General features: G+C 47.0%; 1 long non-coding RNA gene across 1 annotated transcript; it reads left to right on the forward strand.

Moving 5' to 3' along the window:
- The first annotated feature begins 299 nt into the window (after window positions 1-299).
- Window positions 300-24,432, forward strand: LOC107118285. The gene is made up of 2 exons (XR_001482760.1): window positions 300-354; window positions 23,477-24,432. It is a non-coding gene; the product is annotated as an uncharacterized LOC107118285 (long non-coding RNA).
- The last annotated feature ends 2,002 nt before the right edge of the window (window positions 24,433-26,434 follow it).

Raw genomic sequence — 26,434 nt, forward strand, 5'->3', positions numbered from 1 at the left:
TATACTTGAAGTTGGGAGCGGGGGCGGGGGGGGTCGTACCGATGTTGCATCACCTTACAAGAAACACATTGCGATCCCAACTGAAACAGGAAACAGACTCAAAACTTAGTAAGAACTCGTTCCAGACCTATGATATTCCAAAATGACGCCCATGTGTAATATCTGTCTATTATGTCTGGGATTACACCTGTGATTTGTAGGCAATATGCACTGGCATAGACACACCCGTTATTTTTTAGAATGAGTCACTCTCATTAAGCTCCGAAGGGAACAGCATAAAAGCACTCCATCTATGACTTCTGAGCAAGTCTCTTGCGATTGCTCCTGTCTTCTGCTTCTCTCTTCCTTCTTCTGGTAAGTCTGTGATAATTCAGTCGGTAGATGAAAGGAACCCTTTTAAAACGTATTTAGCTTAGCAGAGTTTACAACTTGCTCAATTCTTTATCTAAAATGTTTCGGTGTCACCTGTCTGGAGATCTGCTCGAGGGGACACACAACCGGTGTTCAGTGTCCTGCAGGAATCTCAGGTTCCATCCTGACATCTCCAGTTAAGAGGATCAAGTTGCAGGAGATGGGATAGATTTCTACCTGAGACCCTGGGGCAGAGGCGATCTTGGCCATGGGACATTCAGGTCAGTTTTCCTGGGCTCCATGTGGACGGGGCCCTGTGGGTCCCCGGATTCTCCAGCTGTTTTGTGGCACTGCCCACTGCTCTCAGTCGCTCTGAGGAGGATCAAGTTAGTCATTCTCTTGCAGACATTCTGTTGCACAGAACAGAGAGGGATTAAAATGTGGACTTCGCTGCCAGGGGATGTTGTGATGGATTCATGGAGGATAAGTCTATCAGTGGCTACTAGACATGGTGACTGAGGGGGACCTCCACATTCAGAAGCACTAAGCCTCTGAATCCCAGAGCCAGGAGGCAACATCAGGGGAAGGCCTTGGCCTCTCTGGCCTGCTGTTGGATCCCCAGAGGACCTGGTTGGAAACTGTGTGAGACAGGATGCTGGACTAGATGGACCATTGGCCTGATCCAACAATGCTCTGATGTTTTTCTCAGGGGAAGGCCTCGGCCTCCCTGCCCTGTTGTTGGACCGCCGGAGGAACTGGTTGGCCATTGTGTGAGACAGGATGCTGGACTAGATGGACCGCTGGTCTTACCCAGCAGGGCTTTTCTGATGTTCTTCTCAGGGGAAGGCCTCAGCCTCTATGCCCTGTTGTTGACCCTCTAGAGCAGGGGTGTTGAACTCATTTGTTATGAGGGTCAGATCTGACATAAATGAGACATTGTTGGGCCGGACCATGCATAATGCCCGGTAGTGGAGATATAAACTTTATAAAAGACACAAACACAATTTTTTTTACTTAAAATAAAAACATGCTTAAAACATTCGCTCTGTAAGCTGCAAACCTACTTTTGATTTATTGACGTTCACCACAGAAATCTCATGCTCAGAGTTCTGAGTCTAGGACCCAGGTTGAAACATGAAATGGCTGAGTGATTAAGAGAGTCTGGCAAAGCAAGCTATGATGCAGCAGCAGAACTAGAAGCAGGAGATGGCCAGTTCCACCGTGGGCCTGACGGAAGCCCTCTGGGGGCCTGATCCAGCCGCCAGGCCGCATGTTTGACACCCCTGCTCTAGAGGTTGGAAACTGGTTGGAAACTGTGTGAGACAGGATGCTGGACTAGATGGATCACTGACCTGATCCAGAAGGGCTCTTATGATGTTCTTCTCAGGGGAAGGCCTCTGCCTCTCTGCCCTGTTGTTGGCCCTCCAGAGGAACTGGCTAGCCCCTGTGTGAGATGGGAGGCTGGACTAGACCCTCACTGGTCTGATCCAGCAGGGCTCTTCTGGTGTTCTTCTCAGGGGAAGGCCTCGGCCTCCGTGCCCTGTTGTTGGCCCTGCAGAGGAACTGGTTAGCTACTATGTGAGAGTGGACGCTTGACTAGATGGACCACTGGTCTGATCCAGCAGGGCTCTTCTGAGGTTCTTAGTCGCTTTAGCAGTTGTGCAGATGGCCCACCAGGGGCTGACAATCAGCTGTGCTGTGCCAAGGGTAGGGAGAGGCCTACTGAGAAGCCACACTTCTGCCAGCACGGTCCATAGAGACCTGGTAAGGGACTAAGACAGGCAACCATTTTCTCCTTCTCCCGGGGATGGAAAGGAATTGAGCACTGGCGGGTCCAGAAGGGGCCAGACGGGTTCTGGGAATTATGCAAGGGGGAATGCCTTGCCTCAGGAAGGGCTCCTTGTACAACATCTGCTCACTCGTACAACATAGTGGGATAGGGATGCCAAACCCCCTGGTGGGGGCGGGGGGGTCTCCCACTGCCAGGCCCCACCTCTCCACTTCCCAAAAAGGGCAGAATGCCCAGAACTTCAGCAATGTGCCTACATGAACTGGAAGGGGCATAGGCAAATTGGGGGTGTTGGGGCGGCACTCTGGTTATTGGGCAAAAATTCTATGGCATCAGCTAAATCTACCATAGAGTTTTGCCCCAAAACCAGAGTGTCCCCTCCCGGATATCCCTGCCGTGCCTACGTCACTTCTGGGTCACATAGACATGTTGCTGAAATGCTGGGGGTTCCTCTCTGCTCCTGGTAAGTCCACCCACCATCCCCCGCTAGCTGTTCAGAGGGACCTGAGAACCCTATAGTGAGGATTGCCTGGTCACTGTGGTGGGGGTTCAGTGGCTTGTGCCTGCCCCACTCTGGGCAATTATAGAGGCCAGATCTTGCTTGGAAACCCTCATCGGGGGCTTTTTTCCAGGGCCCTGGAATCACTAAGGCTGCTCCTGCCCTGGAAAGCTGATTTGAGAGAATACTGAGGGCTCTTTTTGTAGCAGGAACTCCTTTGCATATTAGGTGACAGCAGAGGTCATTTCGTAGAAAAAAGAGGTGCAGGAGCTCATTAGCATTGCAGAGTAATTGAGTAAGGAGGAATTTAGAGAATTTCTCTTAGGCACACCGCTGGCAGCGGGGGTCATTTTGTAGAAAAAGAGGTGCAGGAGCTCATTAGCATAAACCATTAGCATAACTTATTTGCACATGCCACACCCCTTGACATCACCGGAAGTGTGTCAGAAGGGAATACACACCACTCAGGCTCAGTTTTGGATTGCTAGCTATGGGGGGGGGGACATGCAGATCTGTCCTCGCAGAGAAGCGAGAGCTTGTACCTGATAAAAACTTGGTCTTAAAGGTGCCACTGGAATGTTTTGGACCGGGGGGGCAGGGGGGGAGCTCTGCATCTTACCTGGCTGCTTCTTGCTCTGACTGAGGCCTGCTGGGAGCAGGGGGTGGGGCTTGTTGCATGTGCCCGCCCCCTGGGCTCTTTACTGCTAGAGCTCCGCTCCCGTGCGCTCCTGCAGGAAATGACCCCTGGGTGACACACCCCCAATGTAACCAATCATTCAAGAGCTTACAGTAACCCCTGTAAGCAGAGCTCTGTAAGCTCTTGGATGATTGGCTACATTAGGGGTGTGTCGCCTAATATGCAAAGGAGTCCCTGCTACAAAAACAGCCCTGATTACTGACCATGATAGACCAACAGTCTATGCAGCAGAAGGCAGCTTGCTGTGTTTAAGCAAAACGATATAACAAAAGCCACAGCATAAGAATGATCAATAATATACAGACCATGAAATGCTCTGGCCGTAACGTTCTCCGGAGTGGGTTGCAGGGACCTCTTCACTCCAGTCATGGTCCATCTAGAAGAAGAAGTAGAGTTGGTTTTTATACACCACCCTTCGCTACCCAAAGGAGTCTCGGAGCGGCTTACAATCATCTTCTATTCCTCTCCCCACAACAGGCACCCTGTGAGGTAGGTGGGGCTGAGAGAGCTCTGAAAGTGCTGTGACTGACCCAAGGTCACCCAGTTGGTTTCATGTGGAGGAGTGCGGAATCGAACCCGGTTCTCCAGATCCGATTCTGCCACATCCACCACTCTTAACCACTACACTGGCTTTCAGTCTGTTCTGGCCAAAATTCAAGTTCCTAGTTTTGACAATTAAAGCCCTATATGTCTTGAGATCAACATAGCCGAAGGACTACCAGCACCGTTACAAACCTACCCAACCTAGGTTGCAAGTTCCCCTGGTGAAGGTGGGCTCCCCCACTCCCAGACCATACCTCCCTGCCACTGATCAGTTGGCTGGTGGGGGGCGGCAGTGGCAAGTGGAACACCAGAAAAGAGAGAGACCCAGCATCATTACCCACATGACCCAGAAGTGACACCATAACTTCCAGGACATCGGGGGCAAAACTCTGGTCTTTGGGCAAAAACCCTATTGAGAACCAGTTTGGTATAGTGGTTAAGAGTGGAGGACTCTAATCTGGAGAACGGGGTTTGATTCCCCACTCCTCTACATGCATCTGGTGGGTGACCTTGGGCAAGTTCTCTCAGCCACAGTTCTCTCAGAGTTGTTCCTATAACAGCAGTCTTCAAAAGAGCTCTCTCAGCCCCTCCTACCTCACAGGGTGTCTGATGTGCGGAGGGAAGAAGAAGAAGAAGATACCCCACCCTTCACTTAGAGTCTCAGAGCGGCTTTCAATCTCCTTACCCAGTTTGGTGTAGTGGTTAAGTGCGAGGAAACAAGTGTTACCTGCAAGAAACCAGAGGGTTTGTTTCTCAATGTCGAGGAGTCTCTGTTTCAGAGATATAAATCGAGAGCCAGTTTGGTGTAGTGGTTAAGTGTGTGGACTCTAATCTGGGAGAACCGGGTTTGATTCCCCACTCCTCCACGTGCAGCTGCTGGTGTGACCTTGGGCAAGCCGTTGTTCTGATTAGAGCTGTTCTTTAAAAAGAGACATTTCTGTCAGAGCTCTCTCAGCCCCACCTACCTCACAGGGTGTCTGATGTGGGGAGGGAAGAAGAAGAAGAAGAAGGAGAAGAAGGAGAAAAAGAGATTGGATTTATGCCCCACCCTTTAGTACCCAAGGGAGTCTCAGAGCGGCTTACAAAATCCTTTCCCTTCCCCTCCCCACAACAGACACCCTGTGAGGCAGGTGGGGCTGAGAGAGCTCTTGACAGAAACTGCTCTTTTTTCAAGAACAGCTCTTATCAGAACTACGGCTTGCCCAAGGTCATCCAGCAGGTGCGAGTGGAGGAGTGGGGAATCAAACCCGGTTCTCCCAGATTAGAGTTCTCGCACTTAACCACTACACCAAACTGGGTAAGGGTAAGGATGTTGAAAGCCGCTCTGAGACTCTGAGTGAATGGTGGGGTACAAATCCAATCTCCTCCTCCTCCTCCTCCTCCTCCTCCTCCTCTTCTTCTTCGCCAAATTTACCATAGAGTTTTAACCCAAATACCAGAGTGCCACCCCAACATGATATAACTTCCAGGTCATGTAGGCAGTAGCATAGAGATGTCACTGTATGAAGGCTGGGCCTCCCTGCTGCTTCCGGTTGTCAGGAAGTACCTGGCAACCCTAACACAACTGCTACTATCATTGAGGAATTTCAGACAGGCAATATATTCCGGAAGAGGAACGGTTCCCAAATGGTTTCTGGTCTGTCATTTCAGACAGAACCGTTTTCCCTTCCAGAATATATTTGTCATTTCATACACAATCGCTTCTGTCCCATTTAGGAAACGGGGCTGAAGTGTTTCACCTGTCAACCGCTTCCAAGTACTCCTCAGTTTCCTCTCCCAGTTCTGATGTGCTTTTCCCCACCGTTTTTTGCCCGCGTGGGCGATCTCCGGCTTTTTTTTTTTGAATGTTTGCTTTATAGCGTTATAGCGCTCTAAAGCGAACGTTCAAAAAAAAAAAACTGGAGAATACCCCCGCGGGGAAAAAACGGTGGGGAAAAAGCGGTGAAGTCTGAAATGGCAAACCGCTTCAGATCCAGCTCTTTACTGGAAGGGGAAAGCCATGTGTGAAATGGCAGCCCTATACCGGTTCACTTCAAAACGGATCATTACTGGCTTGAAACCGGGTGAAACTGGGTAATGGCCCTGCCTTCTGTCTCCTTGGTCAAGGCACTACAACTCGAATCCTCTGACTAGAGAGACTTGCCTGTCTCCCTCTCCCACCATCTCCCACCATCTTTTATTTGTCTGTTTTGTTTGCCATTCCTCCAGTCATCCTTTTTTCCTGTCCTTTCATTTGCTGTTTTGGGTTTTTGTACGCACATTTTAGCTTGTTTTTTGTTTCAATTGTGTGTTCTTATTTTGATGTAAAAGGTTTTGAAGGTGTCTCTTTATTAGGGTTGCCAAGTCTGGGTTGGAAAATACCTGGAGACTTTGGGGGGATTGGATCCGGGAGAGGGCGGGGTTTGGGGAGGGGAGGGGCCTCAACAGGGTACAATGCCACCCTTCGAGGCAGCCATTTTCTCCAGGGGAGCTGATCTCTGTCGGCTGGGGATCAGTTGTAAAAACGGGAGGTCCCCAGGCCCCAGCTTGGTGGTTCTGATAAGGGCTGAGAGGCGGGATATAAATTTACAAATAAATAATAATACGTGTGTGTGTATATATATGTATATATGTGTGTGTGTATATAATGCCAGTATGCCTAAAAACAGCCTGAAGCATTGAGGGTTCCTCAGCAGGTGTATACTTGGGGGGGGGGGGGGTTTAATCGTATTCAAATTCAATGGGTCTTATTTTCAGGAACACGTCTTGAGAATTGCCGCTTTAGTAGCCTAAAATGACATTCACAAGGTAGGCCTCAAGATAGAATTAGAGAGTTAAAAACAGGTTTTTACGATGGAACGCTTCAATTAAAAGCCTGTATGAAATGAAGTATTTTTGGCTTTATGCCTAAAGGACAAGAAGGCTGGCACCAGCAGAGCCTCGAGGGTTGTGCATTCCAAAGATGAGGTATCACCGCTATTGAGCCCTGTCTCTGGTCTCAGCCTGTGAATTGGAGACAGCAAGGCTTAGGGACTTAATTAGAACATCAGAAGAGCCCTGCAGGATCAGACCACCGGTTTGTCTAGTCCAGCATCCTGTCTCACACAGGGATCACAATAATAATGATGAAAAATTGCTGTGAGTTCACAAATCACAATGAATAGACAATAATAACTAGTACAGAATTGACGCTTGATGATGTTTGTAATTTCTATGTTTTCAGAACACAGGACGTCAAATACGGAAGGTGAGCGATACGAACATCTCGAGTGGTTGTTCGTTTCGAGACAACTCTTTTTCAACCAAATTCAGTTCTCTGGTTGTCTTATTGTGTTTAGCTGTGATATCAATCTTATCCAACATCCGTAAAGCACATAGGCTAACAAGTTTTAACAGCACAAGGGCTAACAAATTCTAAATTCGGACAACAAGTCTTGTTGTCCGAATTTAGAATTTGTTAGCCCTTGTGCTGTTAAAACTTGTTAGCCTATGTGCTTTACGGATGTTGGATAAGATTGATATCACAGCTAAACACTATAAGACAACCAGAGAACTGAATTTGGTTGAAAAAGAGTTGTCTCGAAACGAACAACCACTCGAGATGTTCGTATCGCTCACCTTCCGTATTTGACGTCCTGTGTTCTGAAAACATAGAAATTACAAACATCATCAAGCGTCAATTCTGTACTAGTTATTATTGTCTATTCATTGTGATTTGTGAACTCACAGCAATTTTTCATCATTATTATTGTACTGCTTTGAATTGCTGGTCCCCCTTGTATATATTTGTATATCACACAGGGATCAGCCAGGTCCTCTGTAGGGCAAACAGCAGAGTATAGAGGCCAAGGCCTTTATAAGAACACCAAAAGGGCCCTGCAGAATCAGGCCAGTGGTCTGTCTAGTCCAGCATCCTGTCTTACACAGTGGCCATCCGGTTCCTCTGAAGGGCCAGCAACAGGGCAGGGAGGCTGAGGCCATTATAAGAACACCCGAACACCAGAATAGCAAAATGTTATACAAATATGTCTAAAAACTGTTAGGAGTGTAAGCACAGTGTAGGAACTTTCTATTATATGTGGTGGAGGTGCCATGTAACTCAAAACTATTAGCTCAAAGTATATAAAATAATTTATGAAATTTGAACATAGAATTTTTAAAAAAGAAAAAAGAAAAAAGAACATGGAATTACTATATATACCAGAAGTCTTTTTGTTAAATATACTACCAGACAAGGTTAAAAAAAATAGATCAATATGTAATAACATATATATTAACAGCAGCACGTATTATGCTCGTGAAATATTGGAAATCGGAAAGAATACCCTCCAAAGAAGATATAATATCTAGATTGTTGGATATAGCGGAGATGGACAAATTGTCAATAATACTACAAGGGAAAGATGATGACCTGTTTAGAGAAAGATGGAACAGATTATATACCTGGTTATGTAAAAAATAATGTGATAGACTTGCTGTATGTAATTTTAATATTGTACCAGATACACCTGTTTATGGTGAAGTTAAAATCATAAATAAAAATTTTAAAAGAGCCCTGCTGGATCAGGCCAGTGGTCCATCTTGTCCAGCATCCTGTCTCACACAGTGGCCAACCGGTTCCTCTGGAGGGCCAACAACAGGGCAGAGAGGCTAAGGCCTTTATAAGAACACCAGAACCCTGCTGGATCAGGCCAGTGATCTGTCTAGTCCAGAATCCTGTCTCATACATTGGCCAACTGGTTCCTCTGGAGAGCCAACAACAGGGCATAGAGGCCAAGGCCTTTATAACACCAGAAGAGCCCTGCTGGATCAGGCCAGTGGTCCATCTCGTCCAGCATCCTGTCTCACACAGTGGCCAACCGGTTCCTCTGGTGGGCCAACAACAGGGCAGAAAGGCCGAGGCCTTTATAAGAACACCAGAAGAGCCTTGCTGGATCAGGCCAGTGGTCCATCCAGTCCAGCATCCTGTCTCACACATTGGCCAACCAGTTCCTCTGGAGAGCCAACAACAGGCCATAGAGGCCAAGGCCTTTATAACACCAGAAGAGTCCTGCTGGATCAGAGCAGTGGTCCATCTCGTCCAGCATCCTGTCTCACACAGTGGTCAACCAGTTCCTCTGGATGGCCAACAAAGCATAGAGCCTGAGACATTCATAAGGACATCAGAGGTGCAGAAGAAGAAGAAGAGATTGGATTTATACCCCCCTTCACTACCTGAAGGAGTTTCAGAGTGGCCTACAATCTCCTTTCCCTTCCCCTCCGCACAACTGACTCTGTGTTAGGTAAGTGGGGCTGAGAGAGCTCTTTTGAGAACTGCTTGTGAGAGAACAGCTCTGAAACAACTTGTAACTGCCCCAAGGTCACACCAGCAGCTGCATGTGGAAGGGTGGGGAATCAAACCCGGTTCTCCCAGATTAGAGTCCATGCTCTTAACCACTACACCAAACTGGCTCTCAGGAGCCCTGCTGGATCAGTCCATTGGTCCATCTAGTCCAGCCTCCTGTCTCACACAGTGGCCAACCAGTTCCTCTGGAGGGCCAACAAGGCACAGAGACTAAGGTCTTCCCTGATGTTGGGCTGAACAGTGGGCGGAACAGTACAAGAATAGCCTTTTATGAGCATAGCTGGAAACACCATCTTGACTGTTTTAAGCACTGATCTTCCATTTAGTTTATGAACTTGGTACAAGCCATAACACCTAAATCCCATGGGTATATATACCTATATTTTCAACTATTTCCATTTGCAAAATAATTTACGATTACGTATGTTTGCCATCAAGTTGCAACCAACTTATGGCATCCTCAGAAAGGAGATTTCAAGGCCATTGGGAAGCAGAGTTGGTTTGCTGATGCCTTCTTCTGCAGAACGTTCCTTGGTGGTCTCCCATCCACGTTTCGGCCCTTTTTAGGTTCGGAGATCTGATCAAACTGGATCATACCATGCCACCTAGCACTTTGAAAGCAAGAAATTGCAAGTAGATAAATAGGTACCACTTCGGTGGGAAGGGAACAGCGTTCCGTGCGCCTTGGTGTTTAGTCATGCGGGCCACATGACCACGGAAACATCTTCGGACAGCCCTGGCTCTTCGGCTTGGAAACAGAGATGAGCACCGCAACCCTAGAGTCGGATTCGACTGGTTTTCGAGCAAGGGGAACCTTTACCTTTACCTTTACCATGCCACCTTCTCTTCCAGTTTACTGTTAGAATAATGAAAATAAACAGAATCACTAGGGAAGCAAACATATTACTTTCCGACTGGCCTCGCTGACCTTGATTCATTACCCCATCTTTTTTCATTTAGTTATAACTGAGTTTTCTTCCTTATACTGGTTCAAGGTCGTTGAATTAAAACTAAGGTCCCTGCCCTGACCTGGGTAGCCCAGGCAAGCCCAATCTTATTAGATCTAGGAAGCTAAGTAGGGCTGACCCTGGCAAGTATTGGAAGAGAGACTTCCAAGGAATACCAGGGCTGGGAAGCAGAGGCAGGTAATCGTCACCTCTCTGAAAACCCCAGTAGGGGCTGCGAAGTCACCATGATTTCCAGGCATGCAAGCACAGACACACACACACACACAGTGGGAGGGCTCCTAGTGTCCTGGCCCCATTGGTGGACCTCCTGATGGCACCTGGTACTTTTGGCCACTGTGTGACACAGGGTGTTGGACTGGATGGGCCATGGACCTGATCCAACATTGGCTTTTCTTATGTTCTTAACAGTGGGAGGGCTTCTAGTGTCCTGGCCCCACTGGTGGACCTCCTGATGGCCCCTGGTACTTTTGGCCACTGTGTGACACAGGGTGTTGGACTGGATGGGCCATTGGCCTGATCTTAACATATGATCTTATGTTAAAAAAAACCCACAAAATTTTATACAATGTAGTTTCTCTCATTAAACTGTGATTAGATAACCTAAATTTTGAAGAAAAAAATCCTTTCCTATTAACAAAGACATTATTATCCATGACTATTTTTTTAAAATAGGCTCCCTGTTTACAAAGACAGTTTTAAAAAGGAAACCACTGCCAAAAAGAATCTTTATAGTCACCCCAGAAAAGATTTTAAACAGGGACTGGTGTTTGAAAATTACTGATGCTAAACGTAAATGCTCTCCTCTATATTAAATAGTTATGTTTATGGATGCTTTTGCCTTCCAGTCTTATTTTTATTGTTTGATAGTTCCTAAATTTAGATGAGCATCTGCGTTAAGCGATGTAATGCTTTTAACTCAGCCGGAATGATGCGACAACTAAAAACAACAACATTCCTTCAGAGAGCCGCAGATGTGTTGCTTTTCCCCCTCACCTACCAGATTGCATACTTCGGACTTTTAAAATATTGTTGCTATTTTTTTTAAAGTCCCATGATAAATATATTACTCCCTGGATTAGACACTTGGCAAGAATATTCAGTGTTCAGAAACTGAAATTCTTATTTTCCTGCAAACTACCATATTTTCCTGCAAACTAACACGCACATTTGTGAAGCGTTCCAGATTTTTGTTTTATTGTGTTTTGACTGTTTTAACTTTGGCATTCATGTCTCATTGTTAGCCGCCCTGAGCCTTTGGGGAGGGCGGGATATAAATCCTAAATAAATAAATAAATATTGCTTGGTAGATGTTCCTCTATTTTGCTATATAATTCTATATATGATTCGAATTCATTTAATCTGATTAAAGCTCCTTGACTAAATTCTTGAACACTCAAAAACCCTTCCGTTAAATAGCATCATCTGGACTCACAGAATCAAAGAGTTGGAAGGGATCTCCAGGGTCATCTAGTCCAACCCCCAGCACAATGCAGGAAATTCACAAATACCTCCCCCTCTACAACCACAGTGACCGCTGTTCTATGCCCAGAAGATGACAAAAACCCTGAAGGATCCCTGGCCAAACTGGCATGGAGAAAAACTGCTTCCTGACCCCAAAGTGCCAATCAGCATTTCCCTGGGCATGTAAGGAAGGGCCATGAGAACTAAGCACTGAGGCTTCTCATAATCTGCCTAAGTTCACACAACCAGCACTGCTGTCAGATGACCATGTAGTCTCTTTTTGAAAACCAATGGGAAAAAAAAATCTTGCAGCAGCAAGGGTAAGGTTAGGGAATCAGTCAGATATAATGGAGTAAAGCTAATTTGTGATGAGACGAAGATGAAAAATGATCTAGCTACTGTGTTAAAAAACCTACTTCTAAGGCTGAGGGACACTCCAATAAAATATGTATTAAAGTTCCAATTTGCCCCTGAGAACAATCACAAAGTTGGTCTGAGTAAGGCATCTTTCTTAATCTTCCCTTCATAACTGGAGTGGACTGTTCATTCAATCGAGATAATAAGAAAGCTCTAAAATAATTTGGGCCATAAAGAAGAAGAGATTGGATTTATACCCCACCCTTCACTCGGAGTCTCAGAGCGGCTGACAAACTCCTCTCCCTTCCCCTCCCTACAACAGACACCCTGTGAGGTAGGTGGGACTGAGAGAGCTCTTTCCAGAACTGTCCTTGAGAGAACAGCTCCGACAGAACTATGGCTTGCCCAAGGTCATCCAGCAGCTGCAAGTGGATGAGTGGGGAATGAAACCTGATTCTCCCAGATTAGATCCGCACACTTAATCACTACACCAAAAGCATAGGAAGGCAGTGATTTCGGTGGAGGGATACCAAAAACGAAAGAAGAGCAAACCCTGCGGGCCCGAGACCATGTGCTCAAGCAAACCCTTTCTTGATATAGGACTTAACAACTGTGGGTTCCACATTCGACAAGCCGAGTTTGTGTTAAGAGTGCACGACCTTTAGGCTGTTGAATCCAGGAAAAGAAGAGGTGTGCTAGACATTATTTTCCCTAGCAGGCTTGGTGTGTGGTCTGAACTTGCCGGATGCTGCAGTCTTCAGAAGCGAAAATTTTGGGGGGTGGTCACTGAAGGGAGGGGAAACCTCCCCGGGCTGGAATGTATGCCACCCTGAGTTTTATGAGTGCAAAAGGTGGGATACAAAAGAAATTAATAAACACTGCTTTGAATTATGCTAAACACTGCTTTCATGCATTCCTGAGGGCTTTTTTGTAGCAGGAACTCCTTTGCATATTAGGTGACACATCCCTAATGTAGCCAATCCTTCAAGAGCTTACAGAGCTCTTCTTCTTAGACTCCGGTCATGCAGGCTGGAAAATGCGGGGGGGGGGGCTGGCTGTTTGCCCCGGAGCAAAATAACGCGCGGCTGCACGATCAGACGTCCGGTTGAGGTCCCGTCGAGGTCCCGTGGTTAGGGGGGAGGTGCCGATCACACCACAGGCAAAGAAGCGGGCCAGCGCGGCAAACAGGGTTGTGTTTTGGGTTTTTTTAAACTGAAGTTTGCACATGCTCTGCTGGGTGCTTGTGCGCATCCCATTGAGACTTGGGGGAGAAAAAAACCCCCTTTTTGCGAGGGGACATGGGCGGGCGCTGGATGCCACTGGAAACGCAATCAGATGCCCACCCTTGCCCCACAGTTTCCGGAAACTAGCACCTCGGAGGTACTAGTTTTTTTACCTCGCATCTTTGGCGGGAAGCCTTGGGTGCGCCACGGGAGCTCTACGCTTCCCAGATGTTGCACTGTGATCGCGCCCGGAAAATCCGCCTAACTTCCGTCTCTGTAGCATGGCTAATGCTCTGTGTGACCGCAAACTTACAGGGGCTACTGTAAGCTCTTGGAGGATTGGCTACATTAGGGGCGGGTCACCTAATATGCAAAGGAGTTCCTGCTACAAAAAGAGCCCATATCATTGCGCTGCCAATTCAGGATCAGCATCTTGGTGTTAGGTAAGGAGTGATGATGGAGGGGAGGAAGCATGGAAGGACCCAGTCTGACCAGACTGTGGAAGCTGTGTAGGATAGGAACTTGGAAGGGAGGCCACCGAGGAAGGCTGTGCAGAGGAAAGGCCATGGAGAACCACCTCTTCTTCTCACTTGTCTTGAAAGCCCCTTTCCTGGTAGTGTCAAGAGTTAGCTGCAACTTGATAGCACTCTACACTCTGAGACTCCTTTGGGTGGTGAAGAAGAAGAAGAAGAAGAAAAGGTTGGATTTATACCCCACCCTTCACTCAGAGTCTCAGAGCGGCTTACAAACTCCTTTCCCTTCCCCTCCCCACAACAGACACCCTGTGAAGTAGGTGGGGCTGAGAGAGCTCTGACAGAAACTGCTCTTTCAAGGACAGCTCCGCCAGAACTGTGGCTTGCCCAAGGTCATCCAACAGCTGCAAGTGGAAGAGTGGGGAATCAACCCTGGTTCTCCCAGATTAGAGACCGCTCACTTAACCACTATACCAAACTGGGGTATAAATACAATCTCTTCTTTTTCTTTCCCTGGAGACAATGACAGCTTTGGTGGATTGATTCTATGGTATAACGAAGTCTAGGAGAAACTGAAGTCCCTCCCCAGGCTCCTCCCCCCGGATCTCCAGGGATTTCTGAAGCTAGAGTGGGCAACTGCACCTGCCTCCTACTTCAGACTGGGGATGGCGCTTGAATGGGTACCTGGAATTCCCTGAAGTTCAGGAGAAATGCAGAAATTTGGGAACAAGTGAGGTGGAGAATTTTCACCTTCACAGATGAAGCCGCGTCCTTCTGGTTATGCCACGTTAGTATCGCACTGCCGAATCAGTAGAAGGGAGTATAAATGCTATGTCGCCCTAAACTGCTTGAAAATGGAAACTTTATTAACAATACTATACTATCAAATGTTAGTATACAGCAACAAAAAATCGGGAATGAAGAAGAAGAAGAGAAGAAGAGATTGGATTTATACCCCGCCCTTCACTACACAAAGGTGTCTCAGAGCGGCTTACAAACTCCTTTCCCTTCCCCTCCCCACAACAGACACCCTGTGAGGTGGGTGGGGCTGAGAGAACTCTGACACAAACTGCTCTTTTTCAAGGACAGCTGTGCCAGAGCTTGTGACTGACCCAAGGTCACATCAGCAGGTGCAAGTGGAGGAGTGGGGAATCAAACCCGGTCCTCCCAGATTAGAGTCCACACACTTAACCACTACACCAAACTGAAACCCGGCTCATAACTTTGAACTGCCCGCAAAAAGAGCCATGTAGTATAAATCAATGTATAAACAGTTGCAAGGGGAATATAAATGTCTCACAAGTAACGCATTTACGACTTTTTGATGTATGTTTATGTTGTAACACTGATTTTGAAAATTATTGACTTTAAGACATTTGATAGTATAGTATTGTTAATAAAGTTTCCATTGTAGAGTAGTTTAGGGCTACATAGAATTTGTACTCCCTTCTACATTAGTATTGCATACATGAGCTATCAGGGCTCTTTTTGTAGCAGAAACTCCTTTGCATGTTAGGAGACACACCCCTAATCTTGCCAATCCTCTTCTTACAGGGGCTACTGTAAGCTCTTGGAGGATTGGCTACATTAGGGGTGTGTCGCCTAATATGCAAAGGCGTTCCTGCTACAAAAAATAGCCCTGTAAATAAATTCGTAGTGACAGATTGGCATCACTGCTCTTTGGTATGGATAAGGCTTCTGCATGAATAAAATCAAAGAGCTGTGATAGACGTTATCTGAACTGGAACAGGAGCACATCATCTATTTATTGTTTTATTTATGTTATCTATAGTCCGTCTTTCTCACCAGTACCCAAGTGGATTACACAGAGCAAATCAATACCATCAACAAGATGGGACGTTAAATAAACAATGCAGTAGGATTAGAGTTTTATTTTTAATTTTATTTGTTTTTATTTAAGTTACTAGGAGTAAGGCCTGTTGTGGGAAGAAATAAAATGAGCTCTAGAAAGAGGCTCCAGGTGAGTGTCCCGGCTGTGGCTGGTGGTGCGGTGGAGGGAAGGGGAAAATAGAGGGAGGCGAGCCATGTTTATTTCCTTCTGCTTAGCTATAAGGCAGGGCTGTCCCAAGTCATTTTGCTGCCCAAAGTGGGTAGTATGGGAGGAGAGCCGCAGGGTAACGGGTATGGTTCCCTCCACCCCAGATTTATATTGATTTGGGGCTATGCAGTGGCAGCTAAGGTAGAAAAGCACCTCCTCCTATGCCATGTTTTCTGGATTCCAAGAGTCTGGAAAGTGGTTCTATAGCTAGTTACAGGGTTGCCAGTCGTGGGTTGGGAAATACCTGTAGATTTGAGGGGTAGAGCTCGGGGAGGGCAGGGTTTGGGGTGGGGAGGGACCTCAGCAGGGTATAATGCCATACAGTCCACTGCCCAAAGCAGCCATTTCTTCCAGAAGAACTGATCTTGGAGATCTCCAGGTGCTGCCTGGAGGTTTTCAAAACTAAAGGGAGGACCAGGCTTGTTGAAGGACTTCAGTGACGTATAATGACATCGAGAATTATTGAATTATTATACTCTATGCTTTGGAGCTCACCCTCAAAAGCAACCAAGGTGATAAAACTCTGGGGAGCATTAGGAAGGCCTCTTTTGTGTTGAGTCCATCAGAGCAGACAGAACTCTTAACTGGGGTATGGAGGAGGCAGCCATTAACCATGTGCTGACCCTGGAGAGCTGGAGGAAGCTTCAAGGTACTGAAACCTCTGTAGAGAGCCATAACATCCTAAACTAAGTCGCCTTTTCTATGTTTTAACAGGTAGTGCCTGGCCCATAGCTATAGTGGGGCAACTGGGGGCTCTGCCCCCTTCCCTAAAAAGGCACCCCCCTTATTTAAAGTCCCCTGCTTCTTCCCAAAAACATTTAAAGGGATCTTTTAAATGCTTTTAAGAAGAAGTGGGGGTGGAGCATTCCCCTCTCCCTCCCTCCTGAAAAATTTAAAAGATCCTCCAGCTGATCAGTGAGCCATGTGCTCCCTGCTGATCAGCTGAAGTTTCCTTTAAATTTTGCAGGATGGGAGGGAGGGGTCACACCCCCCATTATGGCAAATAATAGCATCCCCACCAAAAAAAAAAAAATTGCCCCACAAGCCACAAGATCCTGGTTATGTGCCTGGATAGAGCATGTGTAGAGAAAGGGACGTAAGAATTGTGTTTTACCCATTTATTTTGAATCCCTTGCTCAGTCTGGTGCGGTGCTAAAAGTATGCTTGTGAACATTTTCTCTTTAATAAATACTTTATAACTTTGGATGCTGGGAGTGGTTCTCTGTACTATATAGACCTCCACCACCCTGGACACATCCTGGACAATGGGAAGCCAAGCAGTTGGCCAGTGACTATTCTTCCGGGGGTGTACAAGGCAGTAAATGGTCCCTGTGGTGACCAGGCACTGGGCAGACAGAGACACAGAGGCAAGGCCTCAGAACTTGGAGTAATGACCTTTCCAGCAGGCAATTCCTTATGAAAGTCAGATGGTAGCAGTGGTTAGCTGAGTGAGAAAGAAAAGCCTCTCCATGTGTTGGGAAAACCTTGGAGGGTGGGGTGGAACAGGTCCTGCAGGCCAGAGCAGGCCTGTTCCCCCACACCATGTTCTATTGTTTTGCCATCAACAATCCTCTCCCACAAGCAAACTTCATTATAAGGTAGAACAAAGTGTTTGTCCAGGGGCACCTTTAAGACCAACCAAGTCTAATTCTGAGTATAAGCTTTTTGTGTGCATGCACACTTCTTCAGATAGGTATCTACATGAAAGATTATACCTCAAATTAAACTTTGTTGGTCCTAAAGGCACCACCGGACTCAAACTTTGTCCTGTTGCTTCAGTCCAACACGGCTACCCACCTGTACTCATAAAAAGGTTTGATTGTATGCTTGTGTGACAGAGATTATAACTCATGTGCTTTTAGTCAGTAGTTCCTATAAAAGAGTCAGAGATAAAATAATTGCCGAGGGATCCAGTTGTTCTGCAGAATGACTAATTGTCCCTTTTCTTACTCAGAAAAAAATAATAATTACACACTCCTGCAACTAGATCTTGGATGCTGAAAGAACATTTTTAACCATACCTGTAAAAGTATTATAATTTGTTTTTATGACTGTGTTACTGGAAGGTCTGTTAACTGCATAATAAAGATGACACTGATAAGCCTCAGGGGAGATTACACAATGAAGGGAAAAGCATACAAAGCGAGGAAATAAACATACCATCCTCCATCTCTACTTCCCCATCTGACACATCCTTGGTTAACCGGTGGAATGAGGAGACAAAGACTTGGATGATTGTTTTAGTTGACTCTGGTCAGACCTGATTCGATCAGATTAGGTGTGCACACAAGAAGCCCTAGGTGACTAGTTAGCTTCCTGTATCAGATCATTTAATTCCTGGCAAGAGATACACCTGAAGAACATTGCTGGCTCATTATGGGTACAGAACATACATAATCCTGTTCGAGAATCTTTACTTCCAGTTTACCCTTCATAATAGAAGAACCATTTCTTTTTCATCTTTAACGTTAACAAACTCGACAGAAAATTGTACAGTTCAGGTTGTGAGGGGGCTTTTATCCAAGGCATCTCAGGATGCGGACCCCCCCCAAAATACCCTCAAAGGGTCAAACAAGGTCAGTCACTGTCACTGAGTTGGCACATAGGTGAGCCTCCATTTTGTAGTGCAGGAGAAAGCTGTTTAAGCGAGAGGCACGGGCTTAGCTTTGTGTAGTGGTTAGGAGCGCGAACTCTAATCCGGGAGAACTGGGTTTGATTCCCCACTCCTCCACAAGCGGCTGCTGGTGTGGTCAGTGACAAGTTCTTTCAGAGCTGTTCTCTCATGAGCAGCCCTCAATAGAGCTCTCTCAGCCCCACCCACCTCACAGGGTGTCTGTTTTGGGGAGGGGAAGGGAAAGGTGTTTGTAAGCTGCTCTGAGACACCTTTGGGTAGTGAAGGGCAGGGTATAAATCCAATCTCTTCTTCATTTCCTGGAGACAATGACAACTTTGGTGAGTTGGTTCTATGGTATACCAGAGTCTAGGAGAAACTGACGTCCACTCTGAGACTCCTTTGGGTAGTGAAGGGGAGGGTATGAATCCAATCTCCTCCTCCTCCTCCTCCTCCTCCTGTTCTTCTTCTTCTTCTTCAGTTTGGTGTAGTGCTTAAGTGCGTGGACTCTAATCTGGGAGAACCGGGTTTGATTCCCCACTCCTCCACTTGCACCTGGCTGGATGACCTTGGGCAAGCCGTAGTTCTGATCAGGGCTTTTTTTGTAGAAAAAGCACTGCAGGAACTCATTAGCATAACAGGTCACACCCAACAGCAGGAACTCATTAGCATAATAGGCCACACCCCTGACAGAGCAGCTCATTAGCATATTAGGCCACACCCCACATTACCAGAAGTGTGGCCATCCAGCCACACTCACCTTTTGCTTCTTATTCTGTTTACCTTGTTTGTTGTCAAAACCCAGGGCTTTTTTTTTGGTAGCAGGAACCCTTTGCATGTTAGGCCACACACCCCTAATGTAGCCAGTCCTAATGGGTTTCTGCTGTTGGGTGTGGCCTATTATGCTAATCAGTTCCTGCTGGGCATGGCCAACTTGGGAGCCAGCCGGAGCTCCATTCCTGTACATTCCTGCCCAAAAATAGCCCTGGTTCTGATAAGAGCTGTTCTTGAAAAAGAGCTGTTTCTGTCAAGAGCTCTCTCAGCCCCACCTACCTCATTGGCAATGTTCCCTCTAAGCTATGGAATCTTGTGAGCAAAAATTCTACTTTGTGAGCTACTGGTATTAAAGTTGTGAGTGAGCGATTTGGCTAGTGCATAAATTAGTTTGCTCTGGAGCCCTCCTTCCTGAGCTAAGACAAAAATGTGTGAGCCGGAGGCTAAAGAACTGTGAGGTAGCTCACACCGATTTGGCTTAGAGGGAACACTGCTCACTGGGTGTCTGTTGTGGGGAGGGGGAGGGAAAGGAGTTTGTGAGCCGCTCTGAGACACCTTTGGGTAGTGAAGGGTGGGGTATAAATCCAATCTCTTCCTCCTCCTCCTCTTCCTCCTCCTCTTTCTTCTTCCTCCTCCTCGTCTTCTTCCTCCTCCTCTTCTTCTTCCTCCTCCTCTTTTTCTTCTTTCTCTTCCTCCTCCTTTTCTTCTTCTTCTGATTGGGACCTTTGTGGCATAGAGGAAGGAGGCCCTCCAACCTTCTCCCCGTGCTTTCTTCCCTCCCTGCCAAAGACGGCAATGAAGCATATCTGCCAACATGCTTCTCCTTATGACATGCTGGGTGTAAAAAATGGTGTGGGGGGAGGTCGGAGATCCTCCTCTGAAAAAATTCAAATGCTACCGTCCATTAATTTCAAACTCCAGTTGCTGTCCCTGCAGTCTGGTCTTAGCTGGATGGATGACTTTTGGTTGTTGAGGCCCGGTGAAGTAGACGAGCAGTTTAAAGGTGCATGGTGCACTACATCTAGGTTTGAGGCTTACCCTGCATGGCTAATAGTCTCTAGATGTTTAGGCTGGTAAAGTGGTTCTCAATTCTTCTCTTTCAAAGAACTGGTGATGAGACGCCTCCTGAAGAAGATACCCCTGGACTCAAATGACCTAAATTACTGCTGCCGGATGGCAAACATTCCATTCTTGGGCAAGGCACTTGAGTGAGTGGTGGACATGTCAGCTTCAGGCCATCTTGGGAATGAGATTATTCTCTGAATCAGTTTTATTCCAGATTCAAACATGGGTTCAGGCTGGAAATAGACTTGGTTCCCAGCGTCTGAATTATCTAGAGTATCCAAATTACACACATATGAGCAACTATGGCTGTGGTTACACACACTAAACAATCCACTTTCAGTACACTTTCCGACTGGATTTTACTGTGTGAACTGGCAAAATCCAGTTGGAAAGTGCACTGAAAGAGGATTGAAAGGGGATTATTTAGTGTGTGTGTGACCAAAGCCAATCTTAGATATTTAGAAGAAGAGAAGAAGAAGAGGTTGGGTTTATACCCACCCCCCGTTCACTACCCGAAGGAGTCTCAGAGCGATTTACAATCCCCTTTCCCTTCCCCATGACAGACACCCTGTGAGGTAGGTGAGGCTGAGAGAGCTCTTTCGAGAATTGCTCGTGAGAGCTCTAAAAGAACTTGTGACTGACCCAAGGTCTCACCAGCAGCTGCATGTGGAGGAGTGGGAAATCAAAACCGGTTCTCCCAGATTAGAATCTGTGCTCCTCACCACTACACCAAACTGGCTGTAGAGAATAGGTGCAACAGCACATATTCTCAAGCAGTTCTCAAAGTGAACACACATACATATAGCATAATTTATATTTTCTTCATTTAATTTAACAAAAAGCAGCATTCCCTGCTATGTGTCCTCTTAGATGTCAGCCATTTAAAACAATACACACTAAGGCCCCGTTCACATGGGAGGATTTGCCCCGCAAGAGGGACGGATTGGGGGCTCATCAAGCGGGCGCGATCACACCGCAACATCTGGGAAGCGGCGTGCACCCGTCCCTTATCCGTCCCTTCTGCCTACAAAAGTGCATCAAAAAGGTAGTAGTAAATGGAGCACCACCTTCCAGATGATGCACAGCAATGGAAGGCGTCTGGTCGGGGAAGTGCTGGTAGCCCATCGCAGCCAGCGCCATTCCCCGTCCCACGCACATGCACAACCACGCTGCTGCCGGTTTGCTGCACAACAGTGTGATCAGCTGCCGGAGCAGGGAGCATGGAGCCACGGGGGCACATCGGATTGCGCTCCCGCGGTTCTTTTTGCTCCGGCTCTAATTTGCCTTCCTTCGGCAGCGGATCATCCCGCTCATGTGACCGGGACCTGAATCTGTCAGTACTTGGAGTCTTTTCAAAACTACAATGAGGGGGATTCAAATGCAGTGCCTTCTACAGTTTGTGCTTTGCAGAAATGAAGTCTGTTTAACTGGAGGCGGTCTGCACAAGTTCTTACTCACCTGTCTGGCGGCTTGGTGGGCTTCAGTGTGACACTGCTGAGAGGTTGTCCTTGGGGCAGCCCATGTGAGAGGGGCTGGGTTTTACCCAAGGCGTTGGTGAGAACACTGAAACGGGGAGCAAAGCAGTGCCCAGTCATTCCCCACACTGCGACAGATGTACAAAGGAAATACTACTTGACACAGAGAGTGATTCAAATGTGGAATTCATCACCAGAGGATGTCACGATGGCCACAAGAATACACAGCTTTTCTGGTGGACCTCCTGATGGCCCCTGGTATTTCTGGCCACTGTGTGACACAGAGTGTTGGACTGGATGGGCCATTGGCCTGATCCAACATTGGTGTCTCATATTCTTATGTTCTTAGCTTTACAAGGGGATTAGACAGATTCACAGAGGAGAAGTCTATAAATGGCTACAAGCCATGGTGACTGAGGGGAACTTCCACATTCAGAGGCACTGAGCCTCTGAATCCCAGAGCCAGGAGACGAGATCAGGGGAGGGCCTCGGCCTCGTTGCCTTCTTGTTGGCCCTCCAGAGGAACCTGTTGGCCACTGTGTGAGACAGGAGGCTGGACTAGATGGACCCTCACTAGTCTGATCCAGCAGGGCTGTTCTTACGTTCTTCTCAGGGGAAGGCCTCGGCCTCTATACCCTGTTTGTTTGGCCCTCTGGGGCAACTGGTTGCCACTGTGGGAGACAGGATGCTGGACTAGATGGACCACTAGATGGACCAGCGCGGCTCTTCTTAGTTCTTGTGTTCTCGTGTGCTTTCTCCACTGTGCCCCCCATGTTGGGTTTATGGTCTGCCCAAGACTGTCAAGAAGTCTCACACTTGGCTGGCTTTTGTCCTTCCGATGTTGACTGCACCACCAAACAGCATCGTTTCCTCCCCTCTGCCCCGGGGTTGAGTTTCGTCTTTTGATCTAGTACAATAATGATTTCAAGTGCAAATTTAGGGCCAGCATTGCCTCACCCGGGGAAGGAGAAATGGGGAAGAAAAAACCAAACAAACCAGAATTGGATGCCACCTGCATTTTGGTGACACTCAACACCATGTTTCCTGATGGCTTCACCCAGAGGGTTTATATGAAGAGCATGGGTGACCAGAACCATATGAACAGGTTAAACATAACAATCCAGCACCATGTTTTAGAATTCCACCCCCTCAAAAGAGCAAAGGCTGCTTGAGAGACTGAGAAGAATGAGAAGATGTGATCTGTTCTTTTCTTCATAATATAGAATTGCCAGGGCTCTTTTTGTAGAAAACGTCCAGCAGGAACTCATTAGCATAACAGGCCACACCCAGCAGCAGAAACTCATTAGCATATTAGGCCACACCCCGACACCACGGCTCATTAGCACATTAGGCCGCACCCCCATGTTACCAGAAGTGTGCTCGTCCAGCCACACCCACCTTTTGCTCGTTATTCTGTTTACCTTGTTTGTTGTCAAAACCCAGGACCTTTTTTTGTTACAGGAACTCCTTTGCATGTTAGGCCACGCACCCCTAATGTGGCCAATCCTAATGAGTTTCTGCTGTTGGGTGTGGCCTGTTATGCTAATGAGTTTCTGCTGGGTGTGGCCAACTTGGGAGCCAGCCTGAACTCCGTCCCTGTGCGTTCCTGCCCAAAAATAGCCCTGGAATTGTCCAACATGGTCCCCAAATCCAGTATGGAGTTAGAATGGAATGGGTCTAAATAATCCCCCCCCCCTTTGTTCTGGAAATCTGCTGTTTTCTTGGTATACTAAGTCTGCACTGTTTTCCCCCTCCCCTTTTCACCTATTCAATAATATTAATCCGCCTTACTCATTATCTTGTTATAGGTCCACTTCCTGCTCCACAAGATGCCCTGTGGGTGCCCCACAGTCCACAGTGTTCCAGTCTGTGGTCGCCCAGTTGAAGTAATGAGTCCATGTGGCTCACCCTGTGGCCCCGTCAGAACACCAGCGACTGCCTGTGGCGTACTTCCTGGAGCGAATGTTTCATGTGTTGGTCAGCTGCCGCCATCAGAAGTAGTGATAGTACAGCCTCCCATTTCTACAGTTGTCCCAGGACGAGCTCTTGGCGGACCCTGCGGCCGTGTCCATATGGGAGGGCGCACTTCTTGTCGCCATCCTGCAGGCGTTTGCTGTATCCCTGTCTCTAGATGCAGATCGTGTATGTGAAAGGAAAGTTCATGTGAACGTGAACCACCACTGGCAATTGATTTATTTGATATGGGTACACAGCTGATCGTCTCATTGGCCTGAGAGTTTGTAAAGTCCCGGCAACTCCAATCGGAAACAAAAATAACAGGATTTCTGGATGCTTGTCTTTTTCTTAAGTATATATATATATTAAAAAAAAACAAGAACTCACAGAGACAAAAAACAACAACCACCCAGTCATTAATGCATGAAACGACAGTCTAATTGAAATAAAGGACTGTAACAATCACATGTCAATGAGCATGAACATTCTAAGCCATTATGAAGATTCCACAAGAAATTACAAGTATATTTAACACAATATGAACTACAGACTCTACAGAGTATGAAGCTGACAAGGGCAATGTAGCCGAATAGGATGCTATCTGATGATCATGAGTTTTAAAGGAGAGGATAAATAAGCCAACTCCATCTATTATTCTCTTCTCTAAATCTTAAGAAGGCACACTGAAGGCATCTGAAATGTCACTGCAGTTGTCCACCTCTTCACTCAACGGCAATGCGGCCAATGATAGGAGCCCTTTCAGAACAAAATCTTTGTCAAGAAGCATATTCTCCCCAAGACAGTAAAATTCAAAAGTGCAACGACCATAACAGGCATAGAGACAGAGCCCAATGCTTTGAAGAAGTCTGAATCACATTGAAACACAATGTAAACCGCTTGATGCTCTAGAGCAGTGGCATGTCTGATGCCATCATTGTGAACATAAGAACATAAGGGAAGCCAGTGTTGAAGCAGGCCAATGACCCATCCGGTCCAACACTCTGTGTCACACAGTGCCCCAAAATACCAGGTGCCATCAGGAGGTCCAGCAGTGGGGCCAGGGACACTAGGAGCCCTCCCACTGTTGCCCCCCCCAAGCACCAAGAAGACAGAGCATCCCTTGCCCCAGCCTGAGAGTTTCTATCTATTTATTGTGCCTTCTTCAGGTTCATTTACATGTGATTGTTATGATCCTTTATTTCAATTTGACTGTGGTTTCATGCATTAACAACTGGTATTTATTTATTTTTTTGTCTCTGGGGAGTTCTTGTTTTTCGCCTTTCTTTTTCCTTAAAGCCAAGGATACCACCGGCTAGTTCCGTTAACGGCAAACTCTTGCTTCACTTACTCCGAGATCAGATTAGAGAGACTCTAAGGCCGAGTTCAGACTGGCAGTTTGGCCCATCAGCCAAACGTTTCAGGAGCATTTTGGGAGCGGATTAAAGGGGCGGGTTCACACAGGCACATCTGTCAGGCGTCCGCCAGCCGTACTCAAGCCGTCTTGTGCCGCTTCCCTCCTGAGTTTAAAAAGTACCAGGTGAAAGTGGTAGCAAACCGTGTGTAGAGCGGGTTGATTCCGGTTCCCTGATGTGTGAACGCAAGCGCTGCTAAGGCGGGAACAACCCGCAGTCGATAATAGGCGCTGGCTGTTTCCACGACAGGCACCCATGCACCTATGTGCATAGGCGCATGCAGCGAAGCACAGAAACAGACGCTAACAGCCCACCAGGGGCGGGCCGACAGTGCGGACGCTCCCTTGCGCTTCCTCCACGGTATTCTCCCGCTTCATTCGCTGCAGTGTGAACGGGAATACCGCGAACAAGCCATTCCCGGTCTATTCCGAGTCTTCTTTGCCACGACTCCCTAGCGCTTCAAATTGCCAGTCTGAACTCGGCCTAAGTTTCCAAGGAAGATCAAAACCTATGCAAAGTGCTTCAAGCAGCTACGAGGGGGGAAGAATCCTGCTTCTTGTGCCTTTCCTTCAGCCTCATCTGTTTGTAATTTCACAAGAACATCTGTTTCATCATACCGTCTCTTCTTTAAATTCTGTTCACTTTCCCCCCATTTTCATTAAAGCTTATGTGCCGCAGAACACCTGCTTTATGTGCCACCCTCAATTCATGTCCTAACAAACGTGTGATCTTGACCACCATAGTCCGTACCAGCATCCTATGATGTTTCAGTGCCCATCTTCCCTCTGCATTGAACAAAGGTGTGTGTTAGTCTCGCAGGGCTCTTTTTGTAGCAGGAACTCCTTTACATATTAGGCGACACACCCCCAATGTAGCCAATCCTCTAAGAGCTTACAGTAGCCCCTGTAAGAAGAGCTCTGTAAGCTCTTGGAGGATTGGCTACATTAGGGATGTGTCACCTAATATGCAAAGGAGTTCCTGCTACACAAAGAGCCCTGGTTGGGGTCCTTTTCTCCAGGAAAAATCTTTACTTTACTATAACAGAAGAACCATTTTTTTTCATCTCTAACATTAACAAACTCAACAGAAAATTATACAGCTCAGGTTGTGAGGGGGCTTTTATGCAAAGCATCTCAGGATGCGGACCCCCCAAAAATACACCCAAAGGGTCAAACAAGGTCAGCCCCTGTCACTGAGTTCGCACGTAGGTGAGCCTCCATTTTGTAGTGCCAGAGAAAGCTGTTTAAGAGAGAGGCACGGGCTTAGCTTTATGTAGTGGTTAGGAGTGCATACTCTAATCCGGGAGAACTGGGTTTGATTCTCCACTCCTGGTGTGGTCAGTGGTCTCATGGGTCTCTTGTTTTTGAAACTCTCCCCATGCAAAAAGCTTCTGTAGTC

Source organism: Gekko japonicus, unplaced genomic scaffold (genome assembly GCF_001447785.1).
Source record: "Gekko japonicus isolate JY-2015 unplaced genomic scaffold, Gekko_japonicus_V1.1 scaffold426, whole genome shotgun sequence".
In the NCBI taxonomy this organism is placed as follows: domain Eukaryota; kingdom Metazoa; phylum Chordata; class Lepidosauria; order Squamata; family Gekkonidae; genus Gekko; species Gekko japonicus.